The 17,697-nt window shown below is 40.9% G+C and overlaps 1 pseudogene; it reads left to right on the forward strand.

Annotated features, from left to right (window-relative positions):
• The first annotated feature begins 6,605 nt into the window (after positions 1-6,605).
• On the forward strand, positions 6,606-7,380 carry LOC117097411 (annotated as a pseudogene).
• The last annotated feature ends 10,317 nt before the right edge of the window (positions 7,381-17,697 follow it).

The following is a 17,697-nucleotide window of genomic DNA, read 5'->3' on the forward strand; positions in this document are numbered from 1 at the left end:
TCCAAGAATGTTACACAGAATACCTTTGCACATACTGTATCTCCCAGTGTGACTACATCTGTAGGATTCACACTTACAAGTGAAAATGCTGGGTCACTTTTTAAAGTCTCTAAAGATCCTTGCAAATAGTCCTCTATGTAGAGTGAGTGGATTTACTCTCCGACAAGCAATGCATGATAGATCCTGTCCCACCCCCCTCAACTTCTCAATATAGAGTGATAACAATCATGGCAGCCACATGTTGGTATCTACTACATTCTAGACGCTCTTCTAAATGGTTTATATACATTAAGTCACTTAATGCTCACAAAACTCTAAGAGATAAGTACTATTATTTCATTACCACTTACAGATGAGGAAACTGAGGCAAATAGAGATGAACACATTTGCCCAAGGTGACACAACTAGTCAGACAGGCAGGCTTTTGATTTAGGGTTCGTGCTTTTAAATCCATGGTTATACTGCTCAAGTTTTATTTTTGCAATCCGATGGATGAAAAGAGGGTACTTCATTGAAGGGTTTATTTATTTCTCAGATAATAAGATTGACATTCTTTACGTAGTAATTTGCTTTGCCCCCTCCTGGGAATCGGCCATTCCTTTTGGTTTGTTCATTTTTCTACCAGGCTGCTGGGCTTTTACTTACTGAGTCATCATACAGTCAAGACCTTTTGACTTTACTTATGACTTTTGCTCCTAAGTGTTTTTTTTTTCTATGCAATATTTTGTTTTTATGTAGTCACATTTATTGATCTTCTATGGTTTCAGGTTTTTGTGTCATACTTGAAATTCTTTCTTCTAAGTTGTTTGTCCTTTTTAATTCTAGATATGGGTTTTATTTTACAAACAGCCACCTATTTTTTCTAAAGCCATCTATTGAATATCTTTTTCCTACCTGTTCCAGTCACCAGAGCTGCATAACGAACCACCCCAAAATTAGTGGCATAACTGAAAAACCATTAGATAGTTGCATATGCCACATAGTGGTGTTTTGGTGGATGATGGACCACATATCCAACACCTGTCCTAGAAGATTATAATGCCCTGTTTTTACTGTACATTTTCTAAGTTTAGATACTCAAATGCTTGCCATTATGTTACAATTTCCTACAGTATTCTGTACACTAACATGCTATACGGGTTTGTAGCCTAGGTGTATAGTAGGTTGTACCATCTAGATTTGTGTAAGTACACTCTATGATGTTCGCATAACAATGAAATCACCTAATGAGCCATTTCTCTGAATATCCCCATTGTTAAGCAGCACGTGATTGTATTATGCTCACAAGTTCTGTGGGTCAGGAATATAGAAATATCACAGCAGGTAAGGCTATCTCTACTCCACAATATTTGGGTCCTCAGCTGGGAATACTTGAGAGCTGGGGTGATGGGGAATGGAATTATCTGAAGACTTTCTCACCCATTAGTTGATACAGGCTATTATCTGAGACCTGAGCTGGGCAATCAGCCGCAATGCTTATTTGTGGTCTCTTTATGTGTCTGCTTGGGCTTCCTCAAAACATGGTGGCTGGGTTCATTTCCCACAAGAGTCAAGTGATAGGTACCACATTTAGACTTAGCCTCTAAAGTCACATAATGTCACCTCCACATTGGCCACAAAGCCCATGCAAAGTCAAGAAAAGGAAACAAAAGGTTAACTCATAGGAGTGAGAAGTGTCAAAATCACATCATAAAAAGAAAATTGCAAGCATCTTTGGAAAATATATATTTATTTTATCATATACTGAATTGTATTTGTACTGAAGACTATTTTGAGGTTCTCTACTGATATATTTACATAACTGAACCACATTGTTTAATTATTACAGTTTTGTAATATATTTAACATATGCTATATCTAGTCTTCCTTCATTATAATTCTCTTCCAGAAGTTTTTCTAACAAGTTTTACCTTTTCTTTTTTCCATACAAACTTAGAATAAACTGATATAATTAAAATATCATGTTAGTATTTTGATTTGGATCACCTTAAATCCATACATTAACAAAAATAATTTTTATCTTTTTGATCTATCACCTTTGTAATATGGTAAGAAAGAAACTCATTATTCTGAGAATTGATACATAAATGGAATAAATTAAGCATTTGTCTTATTCTTCCTATTTGAATAGTACCTCAGAACAACCAAGTAATTGATGAGAAACTATTATTCTTTGTATCAAAATTTCAGCTAATAAATAACAAAACAGTGATAGAATTGGAATACCATCTGTTTACAACCCGTAGTGCAATAACAGATCTGGACAATGATCATCTGTGACTGTTAAAACCATTAGGTGAAAACTTGATATGTGACATTAAAATGGATGTGGATCAAGCTGTTAAGAGCTTTGTGGACTATTCCTTTTTCATATTCCTGAAATCCTCCAGTTATATCATCCTTTCCTTCTTTCCTGATTATTCTCTTGTGTTCTTCTGATCACTGCTGATTATTCACAGATATCACTTATATCTTGCCCACGGAATTTCTTCATACTCTAACTCTTACAATGATCATGAGCAATGTCAATGTTCATGGGCATGATGTTCCTTTACCTGCTAAATCTGATGATCTTTCTGTTTACCCTTCTCAGCAGGTCATGGCTCCACTCTGGATCTAATATCCACCTGGAACTGCCTACTCTCTGAAAATATAAACTTCAGTTCTCTAGTTTCTGACCAGAGCCACTTATTCTTTCAGCCAACCCTCATTTCCACTACTCCTGTTCTTTAACATGATCCTGAACTTTTTCTTTTATGCAAGTCTATCACATCCAACATCCATTGTGGCTTTTTTTTTTTAAGAGACAGGGATCTCCCTATGTTGCCCAGGCTGGTCTCAAACTCCTGGCTCAACTGATCCTCCTGCCTCAGCCTCCCATGTAGCTGGGACAGGCATTCACTGCCATGCCCGGCTCCATCATGTCTTAACCTCATGACCTATGCAGTAGTTATGGTTTAAATTGTGTTCCCCAAAAAGATATGTTGAAACCCTAACCCCAAGTACATTTGAATAGGACCTTATTTGGAAATTGAATCTTTACAGACGGGATTAGTTAAGTTAATGAAGTCATGCTGTATTAGGGTGGGCTCTAATCCAGTGACTGCTGTGCTTATGAAAGAAGGGAAATTTGGACACAGACACAAGTCGGACATGCACAGAGGGAAAATCATATGAAGACATAGAGGAAAAACTCCAAGTGCAGGTGGAGGTTGGGACTATGCAGCTGCAAGCCAAGCAACACGAAGGATTGCTGGGAGCCACCAGAAATTAGGAACTAGCAGGGAACAATTCTCCCCTAGAGCCTCCAGAGAGAGCACGGCCCTTCTGACAGCTTCATTTTGAACTTCTAGCACCCAAAACAGTGAGAGAATAAACATCTGTCACTTTAAGATACCCAGTTTTGGGTACTTTTCTATCACAGCCCTAGAAAACTAACACAGCAGCAGAATCTCTCTATCTAGGCTTCTGAGCATGAAAACTCACATATTCTGAGAATGGATGTCATCAGAATCCCATGGCCTTCAACTTAGCTGGATCTTTAATACCATTCAACTGTATTTGAAGATATTTCTATTCTCTTCCATTTCTCTTTTTTGAGTATAGCTGTGCTGATCTTTCTCAACTCCCTTCAAGGCACAGTGATATGGTTTGGTTGTGTCCCCACCCAAATCTCATCTTGAGTTATAGTTCCCATAACCCCCATGTGTTGTGGGAGGGACCTGGTGGGAGGTAATTGAATCATGGGGGCAGTTACCCCCATACTGCTGCTCTCATGATAGTGAGTTCTCACAAGATCTGATGGTTTTATAAGGGGCTTTCCCCCCTTTTGCTCAGCACTTCTCCTTCCTGCTGCCATGTGAAGAAGGACATGTTTGCTTCCCCTTCCACCATGATTTTAAGTTTCCTGAGGCCTCTCCAACCATGCTGAACTGTGAGCCAATTAAACCTCTTTCCTGTATAAATTATCCCAGCTTCAAGTATGTCTTTATTGGCAGTGCAAGAATGGACTAATACACACATGAAGCTACTACTGCCTACTCCCACATAAAAATCCCTGCTGCAATTGGGGCTACTATCTGCCAAGATCTGTCCAGTGTATGTAGGGGCCATGTATTTCATTTGCCAGTAAATTAAAGAACATAAAAGGCACCATCACCCAGGCATCCTTTGGATCTTTAAGGATGACACTAACTTCCACAATTCCTTTGGTGTGTGAAATTGTTTTATGTGTGCTGTATTGCTGGTGGAGGCAGTTTCAGAGACTTCCACTTGGCCTTCCCACTGTATGATAGCTTTTACTTCACAGCTCAAAAACTCCCAACGAGTATTCTGACAAATACCAAGTATGTCCACTCCAATCATGCATTCAGGGACTGGGGAACTGAACGCTTTGTCAATCCATGGGCTCCAGGTAAGCTGGACATGAGTGAGCATTCCACCATTGCTTGGCCTCCCATACACCCCTACTCTGCTAGAGTGGCCATGATGGGACTTCAGGTCTCTGGCTGTCAATATCAATGTAGACCTTAGGTTAAACAGTTCTCAAAACGTCTAGGTATATGCATTTCTTCAGAATATAGTTGCCTGTGTAAACGGCTATAGATCCCTTCAAGAAGGAATGAGGAAGAATCATTAATGTATCCCCTTGCTGTGGTGTTATGGTGATCCATCCTTATGGGGACCAAGCCACTCCATGAGTCAATGAATTCTGGATCTGAAAATTGGCTTAGGACTGGAATCTAAACTGGGGACTGTGACATTTTAATTTCTGTATTCACCCTCCTGATTATCCATTCTTGATTTCTTTTATAGTTTAGATAGAATGATGCCCTTATTGTCTGCCCACTTATCTTACCCGGGAATACCATGCACTGTTAAGCATGTTCATAGCTCTTGGTGGCTCAGGCTCTTATCATTGCCACTTCTACAGTGCGGTTCATTATCATAATTGCACCCACCTGGCTTCTGAAGCTTCAGTGCCACCACCTGGCTTCTATTATTACCACGGCTTTCTGGGAGCCCAGTTCTGTAAAGCTTCTGCTATCCTCAGCCCTGAACTCCGGAGAAGAACATCACTGAACTCCACAACAACTCTGGCTGGCATCCTCTCACTAGTACATTCCTTACGGGTCTGACAAACTGCTTCGTTGGCTTTCCCAAAGAATATATCCAGTTGGTGAACTTTTTGGCCTTACATAGTATATCTTGCCACTGCAGCCTGCTTGCTGCTATGAGCCTCTTGATCTCCCTCGCTCAACTTTGTACCATGGAGTTGTGGAATTTCAAATCAAGTGAGTGTGAGCCATCATTTTCCCAAAGTTTTCAAAGCCAGCCTAGCAATGCATTAGTATCATCTTCAGTGGATCCTACCAGTGTTAAATCCTGTGTTAAAGAAGAGGGCTGCCATATTGATAAACTCTTCATTGTATTGAATATTGTCTATGATATTCAATTGCCCTTAATTCAGCACATTCAGAATTCAGTTCCTTAATTTCTCCCCAGAGACTCTGGTGTATGTGAGCTGTATCCTGTGTCTCATTTGATCTAAGTCCTTTTTCTCCCCTCACAGGCCCAGTGCTCATGCAACTCAACTGTGTTGTCACTTGACCCTACTTATTGGTCTGGCTGACAGGGGACAGGGGAGCTGCATCCAGAGGTGAGCATGTGTTTTTTTTTTTGTAAGATCTCAGCTCATCTTCAAGGTGGCGGGTACTAGTCTTGAAAAAAAAAGAGTGGGCCCAATTCTGCAGGTTTGGAGTCCTGTTTTCTAGCAGAGAATAGGTAGCTTTTGAAGAGTATTCAAAAGCTGAGATATCTTTGTCTGAGATATGGGGCCTGGACCCAAGGCAGAACAAGACATTGTGTGATAGTTCATATGATAAGTCGTTCCTTAATTCTTTGGTCATTTCTGGGAAGAGCATGAAGCTGTATTTTTGACTTTTTGAAGCAGCAGCAGGGAAAGTTGTTGCTTGTATTACCTTTCGCTTGCTGTGTTTCACATCCCTTTTCATTGTTCTCGTGATATCATTTCCCATCACATGCCAAAAATATCCTAAGTACTTCTGTGTCCATCTGTTTCTGTGGAACCCCAGAGCAGTCATAAAACATATTTTAAAATAGTTGTTTCTTAGGCTCCAGCGTGTTTGGAAATCTGCTTCCTAAATATATTTACTCACAAAAGTTCCTCCTTTAGTTACAGATATTTTATTAGATTTGTGTTTGAGGAGTGGGTGAAAAGAAGGGGAGTGGTGGCAGGAAAGAAGGAAAGAGTATGGTTGGGTTGTGCCCAGGATCCATGAATCCTAAATGGGCTGCATCCAAAATGAATTACTTCAGGGGCTTCTGCAGCTGCTTGTAAATACAGGTAGTTAAAGAAGTAGCATGATATGGCAAAAAAAGGATTTGGAATCAGAATGCCTTTATTGAAGTCCTAGCTCCTCTATGGAAAGTGGGATGACTGTAGTCAAGTCATTTGACTTCTTTCTGTTGTGGTTTTCACATTTGAAAAAATGAGAATAATAATACTACCTGCCCTGCCAGTTTCAAAAAGAGCTGTTTGAAATATTAATTAAGATTCTGGACATGCCTTTCCATCTGGTGGCAACCATCAGGTAAGCCAAGATGGGTGCATACAAGTACATCCAGGACCTATGGAGAAAGAAGCAGTCTGATGTCATGCACTTTCTTCTGAGGGTCCGCTGCTGATAGTACCACCAGCTCTCTGCTTTCCACAGGGCTCCCTGCCCCACCTGGCCTGATAAAGCATGCCGACTGGGCTACAAGGCCAAGCAAGATTAAGTTATATATAGGATTCGTGTTCACCGTAGTGGCTGAAAACGTCCAGTTCCTAAGAGTGTAACTTATGGTAAGCCTGTCCATCATGATGGTAACAAGCTAAAGTTTGCTCGAAGCCTTCAGTCCTTTATAGAGGAGCGAGCTGGACACCACTTTGGGGCTCTAAGAATCCTCAATTCTTACTGAGCTGGTGAAGATTCCACATACAAATTTTTTGAGGTTATCCTCATCCGTCCATTCCATAAAGCTATCAGAAGAAATCCTGACACCCAATGTATGCCACACCAGTCCACAAGCACAGGGAGATGCGTGGGCTGACATCCGCAGGCTGAAAGAGCCGGGGCCTTGGAAAGGGCCGTAAGCTCCACCACACTATTGGTGGTTCTCCCTGGGCAGCTTGGAGAAGGCCCAATACTCTCTAGCTCCGCCGTTTCCGCGAATACAAGTAAAGTTTGTACAATTCATAGCTAATAAACAATTTAGAACAGTGAAAAAAAAAAAAAGAAAAGATTCTGGACGTGAAACACTTTGTAAAACATTTAGGTTGGTGATGATCTTCCTGTTGCAATTAGCATTGAATAGTTATAAACTAAAGGCAAGCTATTCCTAAAGGGTGAATTTGCCACTTGAGGTGATGGTTTCTTTCCCGTAAAATTTCTTGCATTTTATTTTTTAATGTTTCAAACTAAATAAATATTGTCAAATGAAACCTGGAAATATCTTATATTTTAAATTAATAACCATTTCTAGTTTCATACCATAAATATTGAAAAAAAGTGTTTATATCCTCAGGAAAAAAAAATCTACAGATTATAACCACAGAGAAGGCAAACTGGTTTTTCCTATGCTCCTCAGCACATGCTACCCGGAGGCATAGCTGTATAAATTTGTAGACATATCTGAGGATCCAAAGTAAACTTCTAAATATGCAGAACTCCATGCAAGAAAATGATCCTTTGTTTTAAAGTAAAATTTGTGTTTAAAAATAGAAGTGTCTTTTAATAAGTTCTGTGCTGAGATAAACAGGTCTGCCCTCTCTCTACCTCTCCCCACTATAATTATATGCGTTCCCCCCCAAATCACATGAGATTTCTTTTTGCTTAACATTACTTCTTTCTGCCTCATCCTGGCTTATTCTCACTTCCTCTGGGTCTGTTGCTCCCAGGTGACATGTAGAGCTTTCAGGTAATAAGCAATATTTAACTATCCTTTCTCAAGGAAGATTCTGGATATTCCTTGATTCCTTTTCCTCACTTTCAATATCTCCTGTATCTCCTGTTTCTTTCTTTCCAAAAATGTATTATTATTATATAATATACATAATGTAATGAGACCCAATAATACAAAGAGTTATCAGGAATAACTAAATATTTTGCCAGTTTAAAATTACTCTTTAATAGTAGAAAGAAATCTTTGAAAGATATATTATCCTACTAAAGAAACAGCACGTTGAAATGATTCTCTTGGATATATAACAAGCTTGCAATGAAAAACAATTAAGCTCATAAAAATATAATCCCTTGGCTTGCCCAGCATCTTACCTGTCCTGCCAAAGAAAAGAAAATGTGCTTATCAAATCAAAGTATTCCAGTTGGTTGTTCTTCTTAATCAAATCACTGGCATAACTGCCAAATCCATTCTCTTGGGTGGCATGCCACACACTCCTAATAGAACCAAAACACTAGGCATGTTAACAAAGGTGAAACCAAGTCAGAGCAGGGAACTGGACAAGTCCAGTGTTCCCCTAAGCCCAGGGGAAACAGGGCCCCTGCTGAGATCGCCCACATTTCAGCCCTATGATCCTCTGTGGGGGATGTTAGACTTTCAGAGAGGCATGTGTTTTCTTTTTGTTTGTTTGTTTGCTTGCTTTTTTGAGGCAGAATTTCGCTCTTATCACCCAGGCTGGAGTGCAATGGCTCAATCCCGGCTTACTGCAACCTCCACCTCCCAGGTTCAAACGATTCTCTTGCCTCAGTCTCCCAAGTAGCTGGGATTACAGGCACCTGCCACCATGCCTGACTATATTTTGTATTTTTAGTAGAGACAGGGTTTCACTATATTGACCAGGCTGGTCTCGAACTCCTCACCTCAGCCTCCCGAACTGCTGGGATTACAGGCATGAGCCACCGCATCTGGCCACATGTGTGTTTTGGAAACAAAACATACTCAATATGATAAAAGTGTATATAGTTGGAAAGCCAAATAAAAGTGCTTATTTTGAAATTCCAAATCATTTATTTTCATTTTTTTTTTTTCTGAACGAGGGCATGGATTTTGAAACATTGAGAAATGCTATCCAGATTGTTTTTTCCTTTCTGCTTCTTATGAGAACTTGCCTGATATTCTTGGCAGAGCTAAGGTCTGTATTGATGGTGTCAAAACCCATCAGAAAGTTAAAATCACATATGCTACCAGCTTCACAGCATGCAAGGGAGAGAAACCCAGACTCCATAGGATCCATGACCCAAGGTACAGAAGCTCATGGCATTTGCCTCCACCCTTCTCATCCTCAGTCTGCCTGTTTATGGAAACCGTAACCTCAATGCCCATGGTGGCACATGAAGCTCAAGTCATGTGCCTAGAGAGGAACCAGAGGGAGCTCTGGATAAGTCTGGATACGAAGAGAGTTGCCATCCCAGGACAGAGTGATTTTCCACACCAATTTCCTGAGAAAGAAGAAGGAAAGACAGGGATGAAGGGGAGGGGAAACTTGGCCACATTTATCACTGTGGGCTTATTTAAGCCTTTTGCTAAGTAAACACAGAAAAATACAGTGAAACCAGACTTCATTACTATATCCAGAAAGTATTTTACATGATTAACTGCTTTTTAGTCTCCAAATCCTGGAAGGCAGCTCTGCAGAATGCACTAATAGTTTCCAGAAAACCCATAAGAAAGTTAAAAGTACATAGTTAGTGGTGTCAGGAAATATTAATACATATGTGTTGTAATGGTTTTTATTTTTTTAATTATTTATTTACTTATTTATTTATTTATTTATTTATCTGAGACAGAGTCTTGCTCTGTTGCCCAGGCTGGAAGGCAGTGGCACAATCTTGGCTCACCACAACCTCCACCTCCCGGGTTTAAGCGATTATCCTGCTTCAGCTTCCCTAGTAGCTGGGACTACAGGCACACACCACCACACCTGGCTAATTTTATTTTTAGTAGAGACGGGGCTTTGCCATGTTGGCCAGGCTGGTCTGGAACTCCTGACCTCAGGTGTTCCACCAGCCTTGGCCTTTCAAAGTGCTGGGATTACAGGTGTGAGCCACCGCACCTGGCCAAATATTCTTTATTTTAAATATTTGTGGGTACATCATGTTGTAATGTTGGTTATTCCATACAGAGGAATAAAGATGGAAGTCTTTATTGTCTTTATCAGAGTGATCATTTGGTAATTGACAAAAAGGATAAAGAATTGGCCAGTTTCTATACCTGAGATTTACTGAATATTTGAAGTTATTATTGGAATCAGTGGTGATTTCAGAGAAGTGAAGGCTAAAGATTTTGTGGTCTCTGCATTCTCTACTCAAAAACAGACAGAGCACTTGCTTTATGTAGACTTGTCTTTCAAAGACCCTGAGGATTCCCCAGCTTGAGAAAGTACAGATTTGAGGGCGGAAGTCTCCCTAGTTGAGGCCGCATTCATCTCATCTATGCACATACTAGCCTAGACTCTGATTTCAGAAACAACGTTTCTAGGTTCCACAATCCCACCATTAACCAGCAGATGCTGAAATTACACAATTACTGTATTAGGAATGCCTTTGCTTGGCTTAACATTTTACTATGAAATGCAAATATACTTAAGATGGATAATAGAATACATTTCAGCCAGTGTTTATATTTTCATGGAAAAAAGTTTATGGCAACTCAGGAGCCAGTTCTGATAAGCACAAGGAGAGAGGATGAGGGCACCGAGCATCTGAAATGACTGTGACAAAAGAGGGCACACACAGAGGGCCCTGCGGACTATGGAATCATTTCGCTCATTTATTCCCCAGCCTTACTTTATTGCACTTTAGCCCTGGCATACTTTAAAGAGAATACTTTACTAAAAAGAGAATACTTTAGCCCAAAAGTATTCTCCTTTTGGGATAGCATAAGTTTATCTGGATAAAAGAAAGAGGCAGAAACTTGTAAAACAAAACAAAACAAAAGGTAAACCAAGACTCCCCATGTGATGAGGCAAGTGGAACAAGCTGGAACATCCCTTGGCCAATAGAGGATAAAGAAAATCCACAATAGGAAGGGCGTGGTGGCTGATGCCTGTAATCCCAACACACTGTGAGGCCAAGACGGGAGGATCACTTGAGGCCGGGAATTCCAGTCATTTCAGATGCTCAGTGCCCTCATCCTCTCTCCTTGTGCTTATCAGAACTAGCTCCTGACTTGTCATAGACTTCTCTCCATTAAAATACAAATACTGGATGAAATACATTCTATTATCCCTCTTAAGATTATTTGCATTTTATAGTAAAGGTTAAGCCAAGCAAAGGCATTCCTAATATAGTAATTATGTAATTATGTAAAACATGGCGAGACTTCATCTCTATTTCTAAAAAGATGGAGAGGAATAGAAAACCAAATACCGCATGTTCTCACTTATAAGTGGGAGCTAAATGCTGAGAACACATGGACACATAGAGGAGAACAAACGTGGGGACCCTTCAGAGGGTGGAGGGTGGGAGGAGGGAGAGACCCAGGACAAATAACTAATGGGTTCTAGAATTCACACCTGGGTGATGAAATAATCCGTACACCAAACCCCCATGACACGGTTTACCTGTGTAACAAACCCCCACTTGTACCCCTGAACTTAAAATGAAAATTAAAAGAAATAAAAAATGAAATTAAAAAATAGAGAGAAGGGGACCGAGGAGAAAACCTACAGTAAATGGCTAGGCACCCCTGAAGAAAGGTGACACAGAAAGCACCTAAGAACACACACAACCTTTGTATGAAATGATGTTACTTATTGCCAAAGTATTCAGGTAGCCCTGGTTTCTGCCATGTCCCAGTATTCTCTCTGCCCCTACCCTCCTAAGCCTATCTTGTCCACACCCTTCCACCACACAATGTACTCCACCCCAGAGACCCTTGAGTTCCTGGGCCATCCTCCTGGGGCACTGCTTTCAGAAAACTGTGCTCTTATTTAGTATCAGCACGGGGGTTACCCAGAAGACCTAACCAGGACTAACAGATCAGAAATAGGCTGAATCTCACCAAGCCCTTCCAATTCTTGTGGTTCTTCAGTCTTCCCACCCCATGTCTACCACCACCATCAAGGCTCCTATGCCCGTTTCTTATGCGTGTCTGTTCATGACTCAGACAGACAGAAATTGGGAGCCTACTGCACGGCCAGCCCTGGAAATGCAGGCGGGACCAAAAAAGACACAAATCCTTGTCTTCCTGGTATTATAGTTTAGTGGGGGATAAAAACAATAAGTAAGATAAATAAAACGTAGTAAGCAGTAAGCTGTATGGAGAAACTGGTGGGGGGGTAGAAGATATGTTAGGGGGAGGTGATTGCAATTTTTAATCACAATGGTTAGGGGAAGTCTCACAGAGAGGGTGATATTCCAGTAAAGACCTGAAGGAGGTGAGGAAGGATATCTGGGGGAGAACGTTATAGGAAAAGGGACCAGCAAGTGCACAGCTGAGGCCAGAACCTGCCTGGCCTGTTTGAAAAATGCCCAGAAGGCGTATATGGTTGGAGCACAGTTAGTGGGGAGGAGCTGAGAGCAAATGAGGTGGAAGAGGTAAAGCAGCTAGGCCAAGGAGGCTATTGTGAGTGAGGTGGGCGACAATTCTCACCATCTTCTGCCTACTGTTGCAAAACCCACAGGTGCTGAAACAGCACCGCAGGATGCCCCTCTGGGGAGCTGGGAGGACCGTATAGCCTTGCCTCCAGAAAGCAGTCAAAGGATCCACTACAGATACCCAGATGTTCTGCCCTGTTTGGAGCCTCTGTCAGTTTCAGGCACAATCCTTATATGTTTCTTGATCCCCTAAATGGCAGTTACATGATAGGTTTGTGTCAGGAATTGGGTTTGCTCTCAGCTGCTACCGAGATATACGTTTGTGGGGTTTTGTTTGCTCTTGACTTTTCAGCCAATTAATTCAAGAGCAGAGGAAGTATGTGGAAAAAATTTACAATGAGAGATAAAGGCACTTTTGGCCAGGCACAGTGACTCACACCTGTAATCCCACCATTTTGGGAGGCCAAGGCAGGTGGATCACTTAAGGCCAGGAGTTCGAGACCAGCCTGGCCAACATGGTGAAACCCTGTCTCTATGAAGTATACAAAAATTAGCCAGGCATGATGGTGCGTGCCTGTAATCCCAGCTACTCAGGAGGCTGAGGCAGGATAATCGCTTGAACCGGGGAGGCAGAGGTTGCAGTGAGCCGAGATCGCGCCACTGCACTCCAACCTGGGTGACAGGGTGAGACTCTGTCTCAAAAAAAAAAAAAAAAAAAGAGAGAGAGAGGGAGATAGGCATTTTTGCCTATCAGAGATATACCACTAAGAATATCAAGATAAGATAATGACCTGTGGAAGAGGAGATTATGAATTTATGAATTCAAAGGGAATACAATTCACCTGCATCTGTCACAGGGCATCACTGGTGACTAGATCAGCTATATTTGTCTCCGTACTGAAAAAATGTGTGCCTCTCGATGCAATAGTTATACTTAGATAGTTAAGACTTGCTACCTTTCAAACTATTTTAATCTCTTTTGTACTTCATAGTATCCAAATGTCATTATACTATTTTAATGAAGAGAAGATTTTTAACAATAGGTAAAAATCACACAGATTGAATTCAAGAGCAGAAAACATTCAGCAGAAACTGAAAATCAATGATTCTAACCCCCTCTACCCTTTTCATAATGACAATGAATTTCATACAATTTCTCTGTATTAAAAGCTACTACTTAGAACACTTATTCTGTGCTGGATACTGTAGTAGGCATGTATTAACTCTTTACATGTATTAACCCACTACAAAATTTCTAAAATACTCTATTTTTACACCATTTTATAGATTAAAAAAAAAAAATTGATGCTTAAAATGTTTAAGAAATTTGCCCAGGGCTCCCAAGCACTGCCCAGTGTTGCTGCGTGCAGCTGCCAAAGGCACATCCTCTCACCTACTTTGCAGAGGGAGTCATGGAAAACACCACCAAAATATACTCAAATCTTACGAAGCAATGAGCAGATGGATATCGTTAGATCTGCCTGTCCTTTTTAATCTGGCTTATTCCCTGATGGATTTCTCTGATGAATGAGGGATGTGCTCTCTTTAGAGAGCCAGATGTAGGATTTTCCAGGCCTATCCATTGACCTGACAATCTTGTAAAAATAGATACAGACACATGATTTCACTTTTTCCATATCTGAGTCCAGTTTCAACCAAGGAGTTCAAATTTTTGTGCTTAGGAGAACATCATACAAATAAGCCAAATGAATGGTGATATTCCCAGTTTGCACTGTTGGTCCTACTCAAATTTATGCAGCACTGCTCCTCTGAGATTTTGTTTTCTCTCCCTTATCTCAGAATGAGATACACAGAACAATCTCCATAGTAATGAAGTAAGTAGAATATACACTGAGGGTCTTGGTCACTTCTTTCCTCAACCACAGCAGAGAGAACAGAAATGACCCCAGGGCACCAGAAAAGCTCCCCACTGGGGACACTAATCAGTCCAAAGGCACATTGTTTGCTTTCCTTGTGTTCTGGTCACTGAGGAGTATGAGAAACCAGCTTTGCAAAATTGTGACTGAGACAGTGAAAGAGATCTAACCTAACTGACTCCCTCTTGGTTGTAGCCTTTCAGCTGTCTTTGTTCCTTCCTGGGCATAGGCTGAGCTAACTTTGGGAGGAAATTAGTTTATAGTTTAAAACAAAGACAATAATAGCCCTTTCCCAAAACAAACTTCCTTCTTGCCTGGGGACTAGACTGCCTTTGTGGGACAGTCTACAAGATTAGGAAATTATGGTTTAGGAGTCATGCAGCTGGAGCCCCCAATTTTGAACCTCCCTAAACTCCTCCTAAAATCAGTGCTTGAGATATTTTGCAGCCCCTGCACTTGGTGGATCAGCTGGCACCACCAGGTTGATAAACTCGCTCATCTGATCTTATGGCACCAACCCAAGAACTGACTTAGGCCAAGAGGACAGCTTCACCTTTTCCATGATCTCATCTGCTACCTAACCAATCAGCACTCCTGGCTCACCAGCTTCCCCTAACCCACTATCTTGTCCTTAACAACTCTGATCCCCAAAGGCTTGAGGTTGACTTGAGTAATAATAAAACTCCAGTCTCCCACAGAGCCAGCTCGGTGTGAATTACTCTTTCTCTATTGCAATTCCCCTGTCTTGATAAATTGGCTCTGTCTAGGCAGCGAGCAAGGTGAACCCACTGGGCAGTTATACACACACAGGCGCCAAGTATCTCAAAATCCACACTCCCTATGGTTTTGGTCACAAGATCCTTCACCTACTTTCCCCTACCATTTCCATGCACTCTTGTTTCATTGCTGTCTACTTAAATCCACAGCATTTACAAAAAAGTGGCTCTCTTTACAAGTGTGTGGCATTCAAGAAAAGTTCTCTATTATTGTTTGTGATTTTTATAAATCAAATAAATGCTTTTCCCTTAGTGTACATTGCTATTCCAGAAACGCCTGCCATGTGAAGGGGACAATGTATACATTTGTATAAGTAGATATGTGTAATATACATTTATTTTCTTTACAAGATGTATTAAAAGTCAATGCTTCAATATTTTTGAAACCTCATATTGATGAAGAATATAATTTCTGACAAAATCATTTTCTAATACTGAATTCAAGTTAGTGAAAACCTCTAGTGAAACAATGTGGTGATGAAATTTGAAGACCTCAAAAAACATTTTTTTTATTTCTAAATATTTTCAGAGCAGTATTCCTCTTATAAGAAAGCATTCACTTTTAAAACAAATATCTATTCATTTAACAAATATTTATTGAGTGGTTGGTGTGTGGCTTGGGCACCTACTGCCTGCCAGGCAGGATGCTAGGTGATAGAAGTACAATGACAAAATGAGCAACAACAAAGGCAACCCCTGCCCTCAAGGAGTTTAGAGTCTAATGAATGCTGTCACGTGGTAGATCAGAATCAAATAACCACACTGACAAATACAATTATAAGCTAATAAAGATTACGAAAAATGTCCAATGCTCACCAATAATTCAAACCATTTAAATATTAATAATTTACATCAATAAACTATACTAGGATGCATATAAATTGATGGTAAGTGTCCAACTGGTTATTCAACAATTCCATTTAGATGTCTAATCAGTATCCAAATTTCAGTCAGTATGTCCAGCCAAGCTCCTTTTCGCCTATCCTTTTTATTTTTATTTTATTTTTTTAGAGACAAAGTCTCACTCTATCACCCAGGGTGGAGTGTAGTGGTACGATCATAGCTCACTGCAGCCTCACTCCTGGGCTCAAGGAATCTTCCCCCCTCAGCCTCCTGAGTATCTGGGACTATAGGCCCAAGTCCCAGCTACTCAGCCAAACTCATTTTGTGCTTTTTGTAGAGATGGGGTCTTTCTATGTTGCCCAGGCTGATCTCAAACTCCTGGACTCAAGGAATCCTCCCTCCTCGGCCTCCCAAAGTGTTAGGATTACAGGTGTAAGCCACCACACCCGGCCTTGTCTTGTCCTTTTCTGTTTTAGTTGTCAATTTTATCCTTTCGGTTGGTTAGGATAAACTTCAGTATCATCTTCACTTCTCCTTCTCCTTCTCCTTCAATCCTTATATCCAACCCTTCAGCAAATCTGTGGCTCTCTTTTCAAAATACATACAGAATCTGACAACCTCTCACTCCAACTACTGATACCACTGAAGTCTGGATTGTCAGAACATTAAATGGTATTACATCTTGCCTGGATTTTTGCAGTAACCTCCTAAATGGCTTGCTTTCTTTTACATTTTCCCTCTTAACAGTCTATTCTCAATGTAGCTGATGCAGTGAGTCTGCTACAAGCTGTCAGAGTGTGTCACTCCTCTGTTCAAGATGTTCCCACCTCCCTCCCTTCTGCCTCCCATTCAATTCAGAGTACAGTGGCCTGCATGTCCCAAACAAGGCCTTATTTACATTCTGACTTTACCTCCTGCTCCTCTGTCTCTCACTCCCTCTACACTACCATTCTGGCCTCCTTGCTGGTCCTGGGACTTGCCAAGTACATTCCTGCTTCAGAGCCTTTGCTCCCGCTGTTCTGCTTGCCTGGAAGAGCCAGAGATATGCTTGGCTCACTCCCTCCTCTCCTAAATGACCCCTTTTCGATGATGTTCGCCCTACATTTAGTAGGATGACCTCTTTCCACCCTCACTGCTCAGCTTCCTGATTCCTCTTAATTTGCTCTCCTTTTCCTTTTTCCCCTGGCACATGGCACCTGTTATCATGTATGTAATTTTATATAAAATTATATTGTTTCCTTGTCTCTTTCTCCCACTAGAATCTAAGCTTCATAAGGGTGGGAAACCTTGTCTTCATTCACCGATGTATCCTAGGCACTTAGAACAGTTCTCAGCATATATCCTGTGCTCAAGAAATATTTTTAAATTAGATAAATGAAAGTTGGCAGGCAGGGTAGTGGAGTGGAGGCGTGCAGGCTTTGAGTAGGCAAACCTGAGTTTGAGTGCTTGCTTGGTACTCTCAAGTTGGGTGAGCTTCAGTGAGTTACTACATAATCTGAAGCCTCAGTTTCCCCAATGTAAAAATGTGAACAGTAGTGTCGTGAGAATTACACGTGAAGCACCTGGTGTGGCGCAGGCTCTACAGGTGTAGTTATTATCTGTATCACAATATTTTATGTGAAATAGTTTTAAAAATGC

The sequence above is a fragment of the Trachypithecus francoisi genome, unplaced genomic scaffold, assembly GCF_009764315.1.
Source record: "Trachypithecus francoisi isolate TF-2019V2 unplaced genomic scaffold, Tfra_2.0 Lachesis_group15, whole genome shotgun sequence".
In the NCBI taxonomy this organism is placed as follows: domain Eukaryota; kingdom Metazoa; phylum Chordata; class Mammalia; order Primates; family Cercopithecidae; genus Trachypithecus; species Trachypithecus francoisi.